The following is a 16,053-nucleotide window of genomic DNA, read 5'->3' as shown; positions in this document are numbered from 1 at the left end:
ATTGGCTTTCCTGAAGTCCAGTCTATACGTACAACTACGTAAAGGTTTTCTCTTTCTCACAATTGAAAATTCCAAAAGCACATGGTCACTACTACCAAGTGTGCCTTGGTACACTACTTCCACCTCATCTACCAGTTCTTCCCTATTGATGAGAATCAAGTCTAAAATAGCAGACCCCTTGGTTTCCCTCTCTACATTCTGGGAAAAGTTTCTTCCAAATACATTAAATAAGAACAGAATAAAGAAGTATAGCAAAAAAAACTATCAGTTACATAATGCTGTTAAGGTTTTTTGTTTGTTTGTATTGTTTTGTTTCATACTGCAGTTTAGGATCAGCAAGTTTAGGATCAGGGTTAAAGATTCAACAGATTTGTCCCACTAAATATATGTTCAATTACAGCCATGGCCTTCAACAAGTAACTATCTATTGACTTTAGTCCCCCCCAGGAATAAACAAAAGGATATTGTAAGAATTTATTATATTAGATAGCAAAGCAGAGCTAGACCAGATAATTAACATGCACAAAAATCCCATTGATTTCAGCAGAATTTATAAGCCTGTAAACAGAATTGGTCCTTAACTTGGAACAGCAAGTAACTGTCATCTATAAAAGATTTCTAAGTCCCTGAATTCACTTGAAATCTATTTTTAATACACTGAAATCAGACTAAAGATAATTAATTTTAATTTGTAACTCTTAGGAGAAAGGCATGTATTTAACACCTGAGAGAAAGGCAAAGTGGATAGTATTGATTTCTTTAATTAAAACCAGCAGATATAATGGATTCCTTTGCTTGCTTGCTTCTGATGTGTAACATTTTATATTAATGGCTTGAGCACAGGCCAGTGATCAAATGTATTACCTCGCATATAATTCCATTGCTTTTATTGACCTGTGAGAATAATGACCTCAAGCAATTACAGATTTAAGAGCAAGAGAGATATGGACAATGTGAGCCCCAATTTCCAGTCCAGGGAAACCAAGCTGAATTGATATAACACTATAAACCACAACACCCAACTCACTAATGTTAGGGCATTTCCGCACCCATTAAATGTAGTGAAATTCTTGCCTTATGTAATCATTATATTACAGCCCCTCCATATGAGGTCACTAATATCCAGTGTCTGGCCAGTAACGGGCTGGCTACATCCTCCATTTTAAAGCGCTAGTTGGGGAATCGCATAACGTGGATCCACCAATTTATTTAGCGATAGCTACTGGAAAGCAACCAGCAGAGGGAAGGCATGGAGGCTCAAATGTGCTAAAGGCACCTGCCTCATGCAGCTCTCACACCCGCCTCCCTCTCCCTTGTTTTTGCCGATGGGGATTAAAAAAAAACATTTAACATCCTGGAGCAACTAATAGGAGGACAAGCCTACAGGCAATCCCAGAAATAAAAGAATTTTCCCCCAAAGTTGTAACAAAGCATGCCACTCTAAAACCCTCCCACAAATCAGGAACAAGATTAATTTTTAAAAGTATCAAAAGACTAGTGATTCCATAAGGGGCGGCATTCAAAAAGTGCTATGCATCTGTGATTATATGCATAGGCAGTTAAATAAAGAAGTATGAATTAAAAAACAGTGGGCATCATGGAAACTTTAAAGCATGGGTTAATTGACAGTAGTAGGGAGGCATCAGTGGTCACACCCAGATTCCTGGCCTAGGGCACAATGGTAAGTTGTGCTCCTGCCAGGGTGGGTAAGCGCGCTGCCTGGTCCTGTCCTCTGCCTCCCAGCCACAGGACCTCCGTATTGGAGGGGTTGAGTTTCAGGCAACTCTGCTTGAACCATTTGGTCACTGCTTCAAAACATCTGGCGAATGGTTATGGGGGGGGAGTCCAGGTGACCATCCATGAGGAGATAGAGCTCGGTGTCATCAGCATACTGGTGGCAACCCAGCCCAAAGTTCTGTACCAGTTGGACCACAGGGCGCATAAAGATGTTGAACAACGTGGGGGAGAACAGTGCGGCCTGTGGGACCCCACAAGGGAGTCTATAGGATCGCGAAAACTCTTCCCCTCCCACGACCCTTTGGGTCCGGTTCTGGAGGAAGGAACATATCCAGTGCAAGGCTGTGCTCCGTATCCCCGTACTGGCGAGGCAATGGATCAACAGTTTGTGATCCACGATGTCAAAGGCCACTGCCAGGTCCAGGAGAACCAACACGGCTGTCCCGCCTCTATCCAACTGGTGAAGGAGGTCATCCAGAAGGGCAACCAGCACAGTCTTAACCCCATGGCCAGGATGGAAGCCCGACTGATATGGATCGAGTGCCGAAGTTTCCTCCAAGTATGCCAGGAGCTGGTCGGCTGCAGCCCTCTCCTCCACCTTGCCCAGGAACGCCAGATGCAACACTGGGCAGTAGTTAGCAGGGTCCTGCAAGTCCAGCATTGATATTTTTAGGAGAGGGTGAACCACTGCCTCCTTCAGCCTCTCAGGAAACTTCCCCAAACTCAGGGGAGTTGATGATGTCTCTGAGCTAGCCTCCTATCTCCTGGCCATCTCCCTTGAGGAGCCAAGAAGGACAGGGGTCGAGGGGGCAAGTGGTCGCCCTAACTGGAGAGCCAGTTTGGTGTAGTGGTTAGGAGTGCAGACTTCTAATCTGGCATGCCGGGTTCGATTCTGCGCTCCCCCACATGCAACCAGCTGGGTGACCTTGGGCTCACCACGGCACTGATAAAACTGTTCTGACCGAGCAGTGATATCAGCGCTCTCTCAGCCTCACCGACCTCACAGGGTGTCTGTTGTGGGGAGAGGAATGGGAAGGCGAGTGTAAGCCGCTTTGAGCCTCCTTCAGAGAAGGAGAACCAACTCTTCTTCTTCTTCTTCTTCTTCTTCTTCTTCTTCTTCTTCTTCTTCTTCTTCTTCTTCTTCTTCTTCTTCTTCTTCCTTCTTCTTCCTTCTTCTTCTTCTTCTTCTTCTTCTTACCAATCCCAGTAACTTGTCCACTTCAGAGAGAGAGGGCCTCCTGAAGCCATCAAACCTCACTGCCAAAGGCGGCCAACAGGTCTCCAGTTCGTTTACTGTATTAATTGTGGCGGGAAGGTTGCGGCGGAGTGACAAGATTTTATCTGCAAAATAGCTCACTAATTATCTTGGATTTTGGCGCCCCTCAAGGGCGGTAAGAGATCTAACTACCCTAAATAATTGGGTCAGATGAGAGCTTGCAGACACGATTTCTGTGGCAAAAAATTCTCATTCTGCCACTTTCACCGCCTTCTTATACACCCTCATAAGCGTGCAATAAGATGTTCTTGTAGCTTCGTCATGAGTCTTCCACCACACTCGCTCCAGTCATCTCACTTCCCTTTTCTTCTCCCGGAGTCCCTCCGTGTACTAGGGGGCCCATTTGAATTGAGGGCAGAGAAGGACATTTAGGGGTGATCTCATCTATAGCGGCTGACAGGCAGGACTGCCAGTCCTCCACCAAGATCGCCAGTGAGTCACCAGGAGGCATCAGGTCCTGCAGAGCATTCCGGAATCCAATAGGATCCATAAGTCTCCGTGGGCGGGCAAAAATCCACCCACCGCCCAACTGGGAAGGGGTGGTATCCTGAGCCGAGCATGCAGGGCATAGTGGTCTGACCACTGCACAGACAGGGCTGCATCCAGATCCACCTCTATCCCAGCACCGAAAATCAAGTTGAGTGTGTGGCCGGCGTGATGAGTGGAGCTGGTAACAAATTGCGAGAGCCCCTGTGTTGCCATGGAAGATAACAGGCCTCTGCCAAGTCCTGAACATGGTGCATCCGCATGAACATTGAAGTCACCCAGGATTAGAAGCCTGGGGAACTGCAACGCCCAGGTGGCAGCCGCCTCCAGCAGGTGAGGCAGGGCATCTGGTGGCGCATTGGGCAGATGGTATACCAGCCAGATGGCCAAGCTCTCAACCACGCCCATCCAATATTGACACATTCCACTCCACTGATTTCCAGCCCTGGGAGAGCCCTGTAGGAGAAAGCCTCCCAGATCAGGATCACCCCCCCACACACACACCCTCTTGTGGATCCGGGATTGGTGAAGGACCAAGTAACCTGAGGGGGGGCAGTTCTCTCAAGGCCACCGACTCTCCCTCCTTCACCCAGGTCTCAGTCATGCACGCAAGGTCGGCCTTCGGCTCCGCAAAAAAGTGCTGCAGAGTTGTGGCCTTGTTCTTAATTGACCTTGCATTGCACAAGACCAATGTTGGACCCTTTCCCTTAGCCCTCCACCCTCACATCTCTGGGGATGGGATGGAGGTTAGAAGGGACTTTGGATTTCCTTTGGATGATGCAAGTCAACTCTTCCTCCCTTTATTACCCAGGCTGAAATCCACAACATACTTTCTGCACTGAGCCCAATGGAGGCAGCCTCCCATCATGCTTTTTTCCCTTCCCCTTTAAAAAAAATCTTTTTTATTTGTTTGTTTGTTTTTTTGCAAAATGCTGCCTGCTTGCATCTTTGTTTTTCTTGCGCCCATTAATCCCATCATTCTGGAACTTGATCCCCTCCTCCCTCCTCCTCAAAGTGTCCTGAATGTATTTGTAAAGTGAGTTTATGATGTTATAACACTGTTGTGTAAAACTGCAAAACTGCTTAAAAATAGTGATGCAATCACTTCCTTTGTTTAAAAAAACAGATTTTTCAGAATGGGGGGGAGGGCAGTGATGAGGAAAGGGGCATTCCTAAATTACTCAAAATGATGGGCACAGGGAAATACCCATTGCAAGCATCTCCACACAGGGCAGCCACAAATTAGACCCCACTTGAAAAGAAGAAATCCAGTTTTCTGGAGATTCCTTTGCATCAGGGCAGGTGAGGGGGCAATTTGGGACTGCGTTTGAAGGAAATTTTAGTGCAGAAATAGTAAAAAAAATCAACCCTTTTAAAATGCAAATCCAAATAATATCTCTAGTAAGGAAACAGTCTCAGAAAAGAGCCTACTAGAAGGATGTCAATGGTTTTCCACTACAGGATGTATATCATAGCATGACTATAAGCTTCCTTTTTCTCTCTTAAATAATCACTTAAATTTTCTGCAGCTTTAGAGCCAACTCAATTACAAAAAAATCCTAATTTGAATGCAGCTACCTACTTATATAAAAATTAGCAACTTGATAATCAGTTTAGAAGTAGGCAGCAAAACTATCAAAAAATTCAAGATGGGCCAGTCAATTGTGAGATGCTATAAAAATTCCTTCCCCAAACTGACAACTAAAGAGTGACATAATACATCAAAAAGTGAAACTGTGTTTCAGGACATAGCAAAGTTCAGAACATTCATAAAATAAGGTACCCAAAAAGCAATCAAATAAAACTGCCCTTTGTGCGAGCTGAGCTCTCCCAGAAATTTCATTCATTAAAAAGGTCAAGAACTCTGAGTACTGGAAGAGTTTGCAGACAATATATGAAGCTTATTACTCATGACATTTACTGTGTATTTCCATCCAAAACTAACATTTCACTGATCTTACTTACTGAAAGTCATTTTATATAGATGGTCCTCTATATGCAGCATACATCTGCACTACCACATTAATGTTTTGGAAACTAGTGAGCAGCCATGTAGTTTTGTTGCTATAGGGAGGGGGGAAAGCCCTTAATTTCTCATCTGTAACTATAATAAAAGGCCTAACGATCTTTTGGGCCTCATAATGACCTCACAATTTAAGGGCCCCTGAATGCTACTGGCTGTTTCATCCTGCTGCCTGAGTAGCCAGCGGCCCAATGGCCAGCCGCCCAATCCGGATGCGACTCCCACCCTCGTGTCCAACAACTTCACTCATTTTGCCTCAGACTGCTGACTGAGCTAGTGGGTGCCTGGTGAGTGAGCTGCCAGAATTGCATGGGGGCCCTTCAGGTTGGGCTGGTCTCATCTATTCTCCTCTCAGGGCTCTCCCGCCTCAGTTCTAAAAGCACAAACAAGGTCTGAGGGGCCATTTCGGAACTAACACATACGTCAGCAAGTTTTTTGAATATATTATCAAATATTGCCTGCACTTTTCCTAATAAAATATGGACTTTTCATAATCCTCACCCTCTGTACTTCTGGCCTTGAACCTCCCCTTGAACTTGCTGTGGTCTAATTTTTTCATATCTCCTACATGGACCGTCTGCCCAGCAAGGAATCACCCAAAGAAGTCGCATCTACAGAATAAAAATGGTCTGTCCCCAACATGCCCCTAAGAAGTTTGAAGGGGCCTTTAAAACCCTGGAAGCTGCTCTCAGCGAGGCTCCCTTCAACAGAGAGCAACCAGAGCCAATGAGAATGTGGGGAAAGGAGTGTTAGCCAATCGAACAGAGAGCCCTCTAAGGCCTCGCCTCCGTGTGCTGTGGGAATTCTGAGGAGAAATCCCTCTAGTTGGGGGTGACTTGAAGATTCCTTGCAAAAGATTTAAATGTTGGACTTCTTGCCAGGACGAAACAGCTGGGAGCAGGAGAAGAGCAACTTTAGCGTTGGTATCTGACAGCCATTGTGAGGTAACAGTTAAAGAACGGTGGCCTTTAAACTGGAGAGCCAGGCTTGATTCCCCACAGGCAGCCGGACAGGTAACCTTGGGACAGTCCCAGTTATCTCAGAGGTCTCTCAGCCCCACCTACCTCACAGGGTGTCTGTCATGGGGAGAGGAAGGGAAGGAGATTGTAAACTGCATTGAGACACCTGAAGCCTGCTGGGTGACTGTGGGACATTTCAAGTTCTCTCAGAACTCTCTCAAGTGTACCTCCCCCACAGAGTGTCTGTTATGGGGAGAAGTGGAGAAGGTAATTGTAAACTGCTTTGAGACACCTGAGGCCTGCTCTGTGACTGTGGGCCATTCCCAGTGCTCTCTAAGCTCTCTAAACCCTATCTCCCTCACAAGGAGTCTGTTATGAGGAGAGGAAGGGAAGGTGATCATAAACTGCTTTGAGACACCTGAGGCCTGCTGGGTGACTGCGGGCCATTACCAGTTCTCTCAGAACTTTATCAGACCCACATCCCTCACAGGTCTATTGTGGGGAGAGGAAGGGAAAAAGGTGTTTGTAAACCTGCGTATCTAAGGGACTACCTATCTGAATATGTTCCTCAAAGAACACTCCAGTCAGCCATGGCCAACAAATTAGCAGTCCCCAGCTCCAAGGATGGACCTTGACCAGGACCAGGGCCTTTTCAGCCCTGGCCCTTGTGTGGTGGAATAAGCTCCCAGAGAATATCAAGGCCCTGATGGAGCTGACTGTGGGGTTATGGTGGTCTCTGGGGGCTTCAGCATTTGTGCCAAGCTCCTCCCACCCTAACCACCCACTGTGGCTTGCATCCATCTCCATTTTGTTGGCAACATACTTTCTCCCTCTACCTCTAGGCTCTTCTCTCACTCTCCTTCTCCTACAGCCACCTCCTCCTTACCAACTTCACTGTTACTGTCTCAGTCAGTCATCAGCCCTCCATTGCCTCTTCTGCCTCTGATCCCCTCCTGTTCCAGCCCTCTGCCTTTTATCCCTCTTGCCTACACACTCTCCCTCTGAAGTGAGAGAGCATAGTCTTGTCTCCCACTTAGCTGTGGCCTCTCCCTGATTGCTTGATGTCTGTGGTCAGCTGCTGCATGAATGGGGCTGGGCTCTCTCTGACCTCTGTCACACGGAGGACTTGTCCAGCTGTTATGCTATGGGGTGGCCCTCCCAATCTTTTCCTATAACTGTACAGGAAGCCCTTGCCCCATTTCTGCATGTGATAGCTTAGGGACAGGAAATCAAAACTTCCTGCTGTTTCTTTTACTTGTCAGTCATTGTCAGGTGACAAAAACTCCACAATCATCTTCCAGTGCCATTCTGTCACATTTGAGCTCCCCCCTCCAAGTCTGAAGTATTTTTTTTTAATTACCACAATCAAATTGTAACATGAAACTATAACAACACAAACAAGGGGGAACCTTTCGTTGTACCATCCCCCCCCCCCGCACATATACACAAACTGTGCCTGATCTCACTAAAACCAAGCTGAATCCTAAAGAAAAAAGAGAAAGAAGAAAAGGTGCTGACCAAACATGGCAGTGGGTGAGTGGGGGGTTGTTATTTCATTACACTGGAATTGCATTGTAACGTGATTAGAATTTTTTTTTTTTAAGGCCAGGGAAGTTTGTGAGAGTAGACGACATAAGTGATGTGGGGAGAGGGGGGGTTGGAGCAATGCCTGACTGGGGATGGCTCGAGTTTTTCCACTTATGAATGGGCAGCCCCAACATATATTCCGTTGTATCCTGTGGCAAAAAAGGGAACATGGATTTCTCCATATTCACTTGCTGCAGAGCAACTGAGGGGGCAAGTCGGGCCAGCCCTGGGACCACCCCGAACCAGGCTCAATTCCATATGTAACGAGGAAAACAAAGATACATACAAACAAGTGGTGATCTGAGCCTAAGCAGGCATGAGGAAGAAGTCCCAATCAGGTCTGCTGCTTCACTGCTCTGCAATCTGACCTGCCCCTCTTCACCCATGGCTTCTTGCTGTCAGCTTGTTGGTTTTTGCTGTCCCACTGGGTTGATAGGAGTCTCTTTGCTGAAGGAGAAGGTGTGTGCCCTGTTTGATGCAATTGTCTGTCTCGTGCCAGCATCCTCTGAGTGGCTGTGATAAGGCTTGTGTGCCAAAATGGCTTGGTGATCTCCCATTGGGTCACCTGGGAAGGCCGACTCTGGCTGCTTTCCCAGAGGCCAGTGTGGGGGTGCAAGGCCCTTGCAAGTCCAACTCCGCTGCAGGGAACCCGAACACAAACACAGCGTTGTAGGGCCTGCAAGACAGAGTTCTTCTGCCAGGCTTATGGCTGCGGCCAGTATACCTGGGAGAACGAGAACATCACATGGGTCTCTTCCTCCTACTCTACTAGCTATAGAGACAACTGATGATGACTCTGTTTTAAACTAATTCAAAGAACGATTGTACTGATAGCTTCTATTGATTTTTTAATGTATTTAATATATTAACGTATTTATAGTATGGGTTTATTATATACATATACTTCTATAAACTACCCCAGGGTGATTGGCCCAATAGGGGAGGCAAATGAATGAATGAATTGATTTATTGATTAATTAATTAATTAATTAATAAGAACATAGCCACAATGGGTGTGGGAAGAACAAGTCATCTGAAGAAAATGGTGGTGTTAGTGAGGGTTTAATGCTGAAAGTCTCAAGAAAGTTACTCCAGTCTAATCCCTTTAATTTCAATAGGCTTAGGCTGGAATAACACTCTTTAGGATTGCATGCAGATAAGAACATGCAGACAATATTCACTCTAAATACTTAGTAAGTAATACATCTATTTCTTGGTTGTAGTGTCTAGAACAATAAATGCAACAATGACTGACAAGTACTGGCATATTTTATTAATTTCAATAAAGTCAGTGAATGTAATAGTGTACAGTGTGTCTGCCAATGTATCCCTAAGCTCCGCATCATAAAACTGTCATAAAAAAGAATATCTAATATAACAGGGTTATCATTTTCTAGCATATTTGTATAATTCTCATAGCTTTTTTAAGATTCAAAATTAGGTAGACAAACCCAACAAAAATATGAAATGTAAATTAATGAGCTTTTAAGCACACATGCAGAAAGATATAAAGTTGGAGATGGCTGTATATGCTGATTATAATATGCTCCTTAAGCTATTTTAATTAATTTGATAATAAATATTTAAAGATACGAGCTCCTTTCCTCCAAGAACACATGCCAGCTGGTTTGCCAGGATTTTCCCGTTAAAAACATCACATAATGATGGCTAAAGACCCCTTAGGCTTCAAAATCTAGATCCCTCCTGAGTAGGTACTAAACCCTAGAAGAGTTACAAGTTGTCCTACATTAATTATAGTTGGGTTAATTGACAATTTCAATTGCTAATTTTTTTCTAAGGTCAACTTGAAAAGTTATATTATCATCAGATACTTGTTTCCTATTCAGAATGGACTTAAAAAAACATGGCTTATATAAACAAAAAAGATATTTGACTGCTGAGCAAAAGCTGTATTACTATTTCCCCAGATAATCATTATTAAGAGGAAAAACAGCAATAATCTCTGAAGCTATGAACAAAAAATTACTTTATATAGTGGGGGGGGGTTGAGGAGGGGAGAGTTGGCTTCTAACTAATTCAAGGGCAGCACCAAATAAAAACATTACATAGTTTCCACATTAGCACCTCTATTTTTATGCACCATATCCTATCACATGGAAAAAATCAAAGTAATAGATATAAATAACAAAATATTTTATTGTATGACATATGCCAGACCTTATACCTAAATCATATTACATAGAAAGAATCACAGAGTTGGAAGGGATCTCCAGAGACATCTAGTCCAATCCCCTGCAGAATGTAGGAAATCATAGAATAGAATCACAGAAGAAATGAATGTCTAACCACCCACTTATTATTTTTAGAACGTTGTCAAATAACTAGATTTTTACTGCATTATCTCAATCAGGAGCAGAACACGTTTCTATCTATGCAACATTCTATGTGTTGGTTCATCACCATCTGTCACTTAAAGCTTCTCCAGATAACAAAAAATTCAATTCAAATAAATGCACTCAGCACTCAAACTAAGCTATCATTCAAATTTAGACATGAGGCTTGAATTCCTTTTCAGTGTTCTTCAACTCTGACCCAGCTCTACCCCCTCCTTCACTGAAAAGGGCAAAGACAACAGCCCAGCAAGTGGGACAGGCAAAACAGACCTCCTTTGTTCACTTTTTCCTTTTCAGTTTTCTATTGAGGTAAATAACTGAAAAGCTCAGTCAGTCCTCAGTGCTTCTGAAGAAAGCAATAAAGCTAGACTGAAACTACGCCTACTGATCAACATATAACAGTATTATGACGCTTGTGGGGACATCATGTTAGGCTTGCAAAAGAATGTATGAAGGTTAATACTGGTTTTAATTGGTAGAGTGAATACATATTTACTCATATATTCTAAATGTATTTTCAAGGTGACAACACCTAAATCATTATATTTGACAATAATTAATATAGTATTATTTATTACATGTACTGAATTTTTTGAATGCTGTCTGCCCACTCAAGAAGCCAAAGGCAAATTCAATGCATTTTAGATACGAACTCCTACATTATTCTCTCCGTTTACAGGGTTGGAAATGACTTAACTATGTTGATTGCAGCTTGCTATTTCCTACTTAATTTTTACTGCAGAATAAAAAACTGAACTAAAAAACTGAACACCTCCCCCCATGTGTCATTTTTATATTCCTTATGTTTGCTTCAGTTGTATTTTTAGAAATTCTATTTGCCAAAAATATGAGGAGCATAACATGCTAATTCACAGAGTGATCTGGAAAAATTTAAGGATTTACTATACTGGATTTACTTCTTTTCTTAGTTGAAGGTATGATTGAACTGTTTAATAGCCTCAGCCAAACTTTCTCACTATGTATTTCTAATATTCAGGCCATCACAAGACAGACCACAACCACCACATACTTCCAAAGGAATTGCTCATATGTGAGGACATATCAACTATATGTACTTTGCTAACAATTCTAGTTAGAAAAGCAGCACATTGTTATCAAATAATCATAGAATCATAGAATTGGAAAGTATCTCCAGGGTCATCTAGTCGAACCCCTTGCACAATGCAAGAACTCACAACTACCTGCCCACCCGTAGTGACCCCAATTTCATGTCCAAGTAATCAACAGAACACTGTAAGACAGTTCAACAGATACACAGATTTAACTGATAATCTGCTTTCTCCATTTGTAAATTACAAATAAAAAAAAATACAAACTTTAACCCTTTCACAACTTCTGGCTCTGAGACCAAGTTCCAAAAGCATTGGCAGAGCTTTACATGTATCAGAGCCTCCTAGGAAATTACAGTGCGAGAGCCAATGGGACCTATTCCGCACCAGCAGTGCCGTGCTGGACTGCCACTGGGTGTTTGGGCCAGGGCACGTTGACCTGCCTCTTCCTGGGTCCAGACAGAGGAGTATTTTCCCTACTGCATCCAGTCCATCCTGGCCTGATTCTGCACTTACTTTGTTTTTTCAGTTGTGGATCCTGCTGAATTCAGATCGATTTGAACTCAGGTCTTCCTCTATTCCCCCCCCCCCAACTGAAACATAAAGTGTTCTGCACTTGACTGGGAAAGCTCAGAGCAGGGAGAGGAGACAAGTGCAGCAGGTGTCTCTTTCTTTTCTTGAACAAGTTGGGAGAGGATTGGAGACAGTGGACGGGGGGGGGGGGAATAAATCAGAGAAACAAATCTCTGCTGAGAGAAGTAAGGGCTTCTGGGGCACAGTCACTTTAAGACAAGCCTTGCAACCAGGAAGTCTTTGAACTGATGCCCTGGCCAATCAGGGAAGACTGCTTTGCTACAGCATTAGAGGCAGCAAGTTAATTTGCAAAAAGCAGAGATCTGCATATTTACTGATGCTGATTTTTTTTAATATAGAGGCTTATATCCACTTCTGGATATTGCGGGGGAAAGGCAGGGTCACACTGGATCAATCATACATGCTGCAGAGGGAAAATGTAAAACACCCCAAATCAAAGTGGAAATCAAATTCAGTGTAAATGGCAGGGATTTATTCAAGCTGGCAGTAGGTAAAAAGCCCTGTGCAGATGACACCCTGGATTTGTGCCTCCAGACAAGGCATCCAGGGCAGTGAGGTTCTGCATGCTGTGTGGCAGTAGGGTCCCATTTTTTATTTTTAAGAACAGGTATTGTGCTACAATGTAATACGTCATACTTAAAAATAAAACAAATGCCTCAGGCAGCTCTTCTGCACTGCGCACCATGGTAGAGCTGCCTTGGGCATTTTTTGTCCCTTCCAGGATGCTGTAGTCACAGCTGAGGGTGGGAAGGAGCCAGGTCAGGATTGCCCAACTCTTCCCTTCCCCACAGTCCAGGCCTGACATAGGCCCCATCAATGCTCAAGGCAAAAAAGGGAACGTGGAATTATCTGTGTTTCCTTGCCACAGGGCAAACAAGGGCTGGAGTAAGGCCAGGCTTGGGACGGCCTGAGCCCAGTGATGACATCATGTGAAACTGGGAATTAGCCCCATGACCAGAGGAGTGGTAAGGCAGGGCAAATTCTCAATGTAGAAAAGGTCAGCGATACTGCTCCCTAAATTGAAATCAGAGTGAAAGAGCTCAAAAGCACTTTATGCCTGCTAATGATCCCACATGCATAAGGAGTCACTGCATAAAGGCACCTGAGTTTACAATAAGCTGATACATTGTTTAATGTCAGAAATCAGTGATCCTTTTCAGACCAGTTTAAGCCTCAAACACTGTCACACCGTTTTAGAAAAATCACCACTCCAGTTTCATTCTACCAACTCCCACTTAGCTCTGAAGATGCCCCCATATCTTGACTCTGCACACCTGGCCATGTGGTGCAATGCAATTGGTTACTTCAGAGCTAGAGTATTGTAATGCACTCTGTGTGGAATTACCCTTAAAGATAACTCAGAAACTCCAGTTAGTAAAAAATGACATGGATTGGGTACTATTAGGCATTAAGCAGAATCTGCACAAAGCTCCTGTTTTAAAGACACTGAAACTGGACAGTCTTCAAATCACCTACAAAGCCCTTGTACCCTCATAGTTGCAGGATCACTTCTTCTACTAGGTTCTCCTGTGACAGCTCCACTAATCTGAGAAAAGCCTTCTGAAAGTGCAACTTGCAAAGACATAAAATCAGCAACTTCCTATTCATGTGGTGGCATTATTTCCTACTTTATGGAATAGCATGCCTGAGGCTAAAAGGAAAGCCCACATACTTCTATTATTTTTCAAAATATGCAAAACAGAATTGTTCAGGAGGGCATTCTTATAGAAGGAGAAAGTTATGATGTAGTGGATCAACTCAGGATATGACTTCATTAGAGATAAAGGTTTTCCTATCATGCTGAAGGACAGGTTCATGGGGGTGCACAAACGGAGTTCTTAGTCTGAGAAAGAGTGCTTGCACTTGAAAGGTCACACCCTGAATAAATCTTTGTTGGTCTTAAAGGTGTTACTGGACTCTGATTGTGCTACTTCAGACAAACATGGCTACCCATTTGATTCTGTATTGTTACTGTAAGCCATAAATGTTTGTTTGCAGTGTCTCGATTTCTTATTAGTTTTACTAGGAATAGGTAAAGGTAAAGGTATCCCCTGTGCAAGCACCGAGTCATGTCTGACCCTTGGGGTGACGCCCTCTAGCGTTTTCATGGCAGACTCAATACGGGGTGGTTTGCCAGTGCCTTCCCCAGTCATGACCGTTTACCCCCCAGCAAGCTGGGTACTCATTTTACCGACCTCGGAAGGATGGAAGGCTGAGTCAACCTTGAGCCGGCTGCTGGGATTGAACTCACAGCCTTATGGGCAAAGCTTTCAGACGGCTGCCTTACCACTCTGCGCCACAAGAGGCTCTTTTACTAGGAATACTCATTGTGATTATGATGATGATGATGATGGTGTCTTGCCCTATATTAAAATCTCACTAATGCCAGCCAGTGAGAATAAAATAATTGGCATACTGGAAAATAAGATATTCTAATCAACTGGCAAGTAGATGAATATTTCCTTCCATTGCTCAATAAAGAAAAAAATGAATGCTTGTTGCAGATATTTGTTGTACAGTAGAAGTCAAAATCATGATAGGTTTTCTAATTAGCAGTTTTAAATATTAATTCAAATGAATCACTTTAACAGCTGAATAAATGGACAGCAACTGAACAACAAACTGAACTTTCTCATATCAAAAGGGCATCTCCACATGCAAAAGCATACTCTGCTAATTGAAAAACTGTTTTGTACCTTGTACTAAGCCTTGTACTAGAATGGTGCACAATAAAAGCAAAACAAAATCCAAATATGTTTTCTTGTACAACGGTAAAAACAGATAAATGAGTTGTTTTGATCAAGATATAGACAGATTATAATTCCATAATAACAGATAAAAACTGTCTATTTGCATTAAAAGCAATCTTCCTAATGTACACAGAAATTAATTTCCAAACAAGTTAAAGAATAAACTCTTATATAACTCCTGTTTCCATTTACTTCAAATAATTTATATATGTGAGCATACATGTGATTTGGGGGATCATACTTATATCCATATCACATGTAATAAGCATATTATGATTAAGTTATTATTTGCATGCATTAGATATGACAAACATTATCCAGAAATATGCAAATTAAAAGGGAACCCTTTGATTTTGTCAGTCTAGCATCACCAAAGTGGCCAGAGGCAACACAGGAGGGTTCTTTCAGTTTCAGGAACACTGTCTTGACTTCCCAGCACCACAGATAGTGTACAAACCCATCATCACATATTAAAAGTGCAAAACGGACTGTAAAAACAGCAAAGAAGCAAATAGTTGTGAGAAATTAAAGAGTATCTGAGTAACGCCAGTTTCACAGTCTCTGTTTAAGGAAACTTTGAGAGAGTAATAATAAAGGCTCTACATATACATGAATCAAGGACCTACTTTAGGTGCACCTAATAGAATTTAGAAGTTTTTTCTTTGGACAGTTGAGTTACTAGTGATTTTATATCTTTTTATGTTGAACAAACACAACTGCACAGCCCTCTAGAACCCAGAAACAATTTACTATACATTAGTCAAACACTATGACTTGTATGATATTAATTTTAGAATTCTGACCGAAAATGTCAAATATTTTCTTTACATAATCAGTTTAAAAAGATATTATACACATGACTGAGCTATACGAATGCAAGTAATAATCAAATAATATACCCCACTACATTAATCTGCACTTCACTGTGTGATTTGAAAGACTCTTCTATCCTCAACAAAAACTTTTTTTAGGCCCAGATTTTCTTATTAGGCTTATGAGTACCTGGAGCTAACACAAAAATCTGTTGCATGGCTGTCTTTCATGGACATTTTCTGCACAAGCTTCAATGAAAGGAAACAGAGTTTTTGTAGAGCATCTCCTGTGCATCTGACAGCTTCACAGTCAATTCCAGTTATATGATTACACACAACCTCTCTGGCTGTAACTAGCTTTGCAAAACACTATTAACTACTGGAATTTTAAAATTCTCACTTTGG

The 16,053-nt window shown here is 42.8% G+C and overlaps 1 protein-coding gene across 40 annotated transcripts in view; it reads right to left on the bottom strand.

Annotated features, from left to right (window-relative positions):
* The window catches only part of NRCAM (neuronal cell adhesion molecule), a 193,182-nt gene that overhangs the window by 175,211 nt on the left and 1,918 nt on the right, over nucleotides 1-16,053 (bottom strand). The gene's annotated exons all lie outside the window — the stretch shown is intronic.

The sequence above is a fragment of the Paroedura picta genome, chromosome 5 (assembly GCF_049243985.1).
Source record: "Paroedura picta isolate Pp20150507F chromosome 5, Ppicta_v3.0, whole genome shotgun sequence".
In the NCBI taxonomy this organism is placed as follows: Eukaryota; Metazoa; Chordata; class Lepidosauria; order Squamata; family Gekkonidae; genus Paroedura; species Paroedura picta.
Note: the sequence above shows the minus strand (reverse complement) of the source record. Positions and strands in the feature narration are given on the sequence as shown.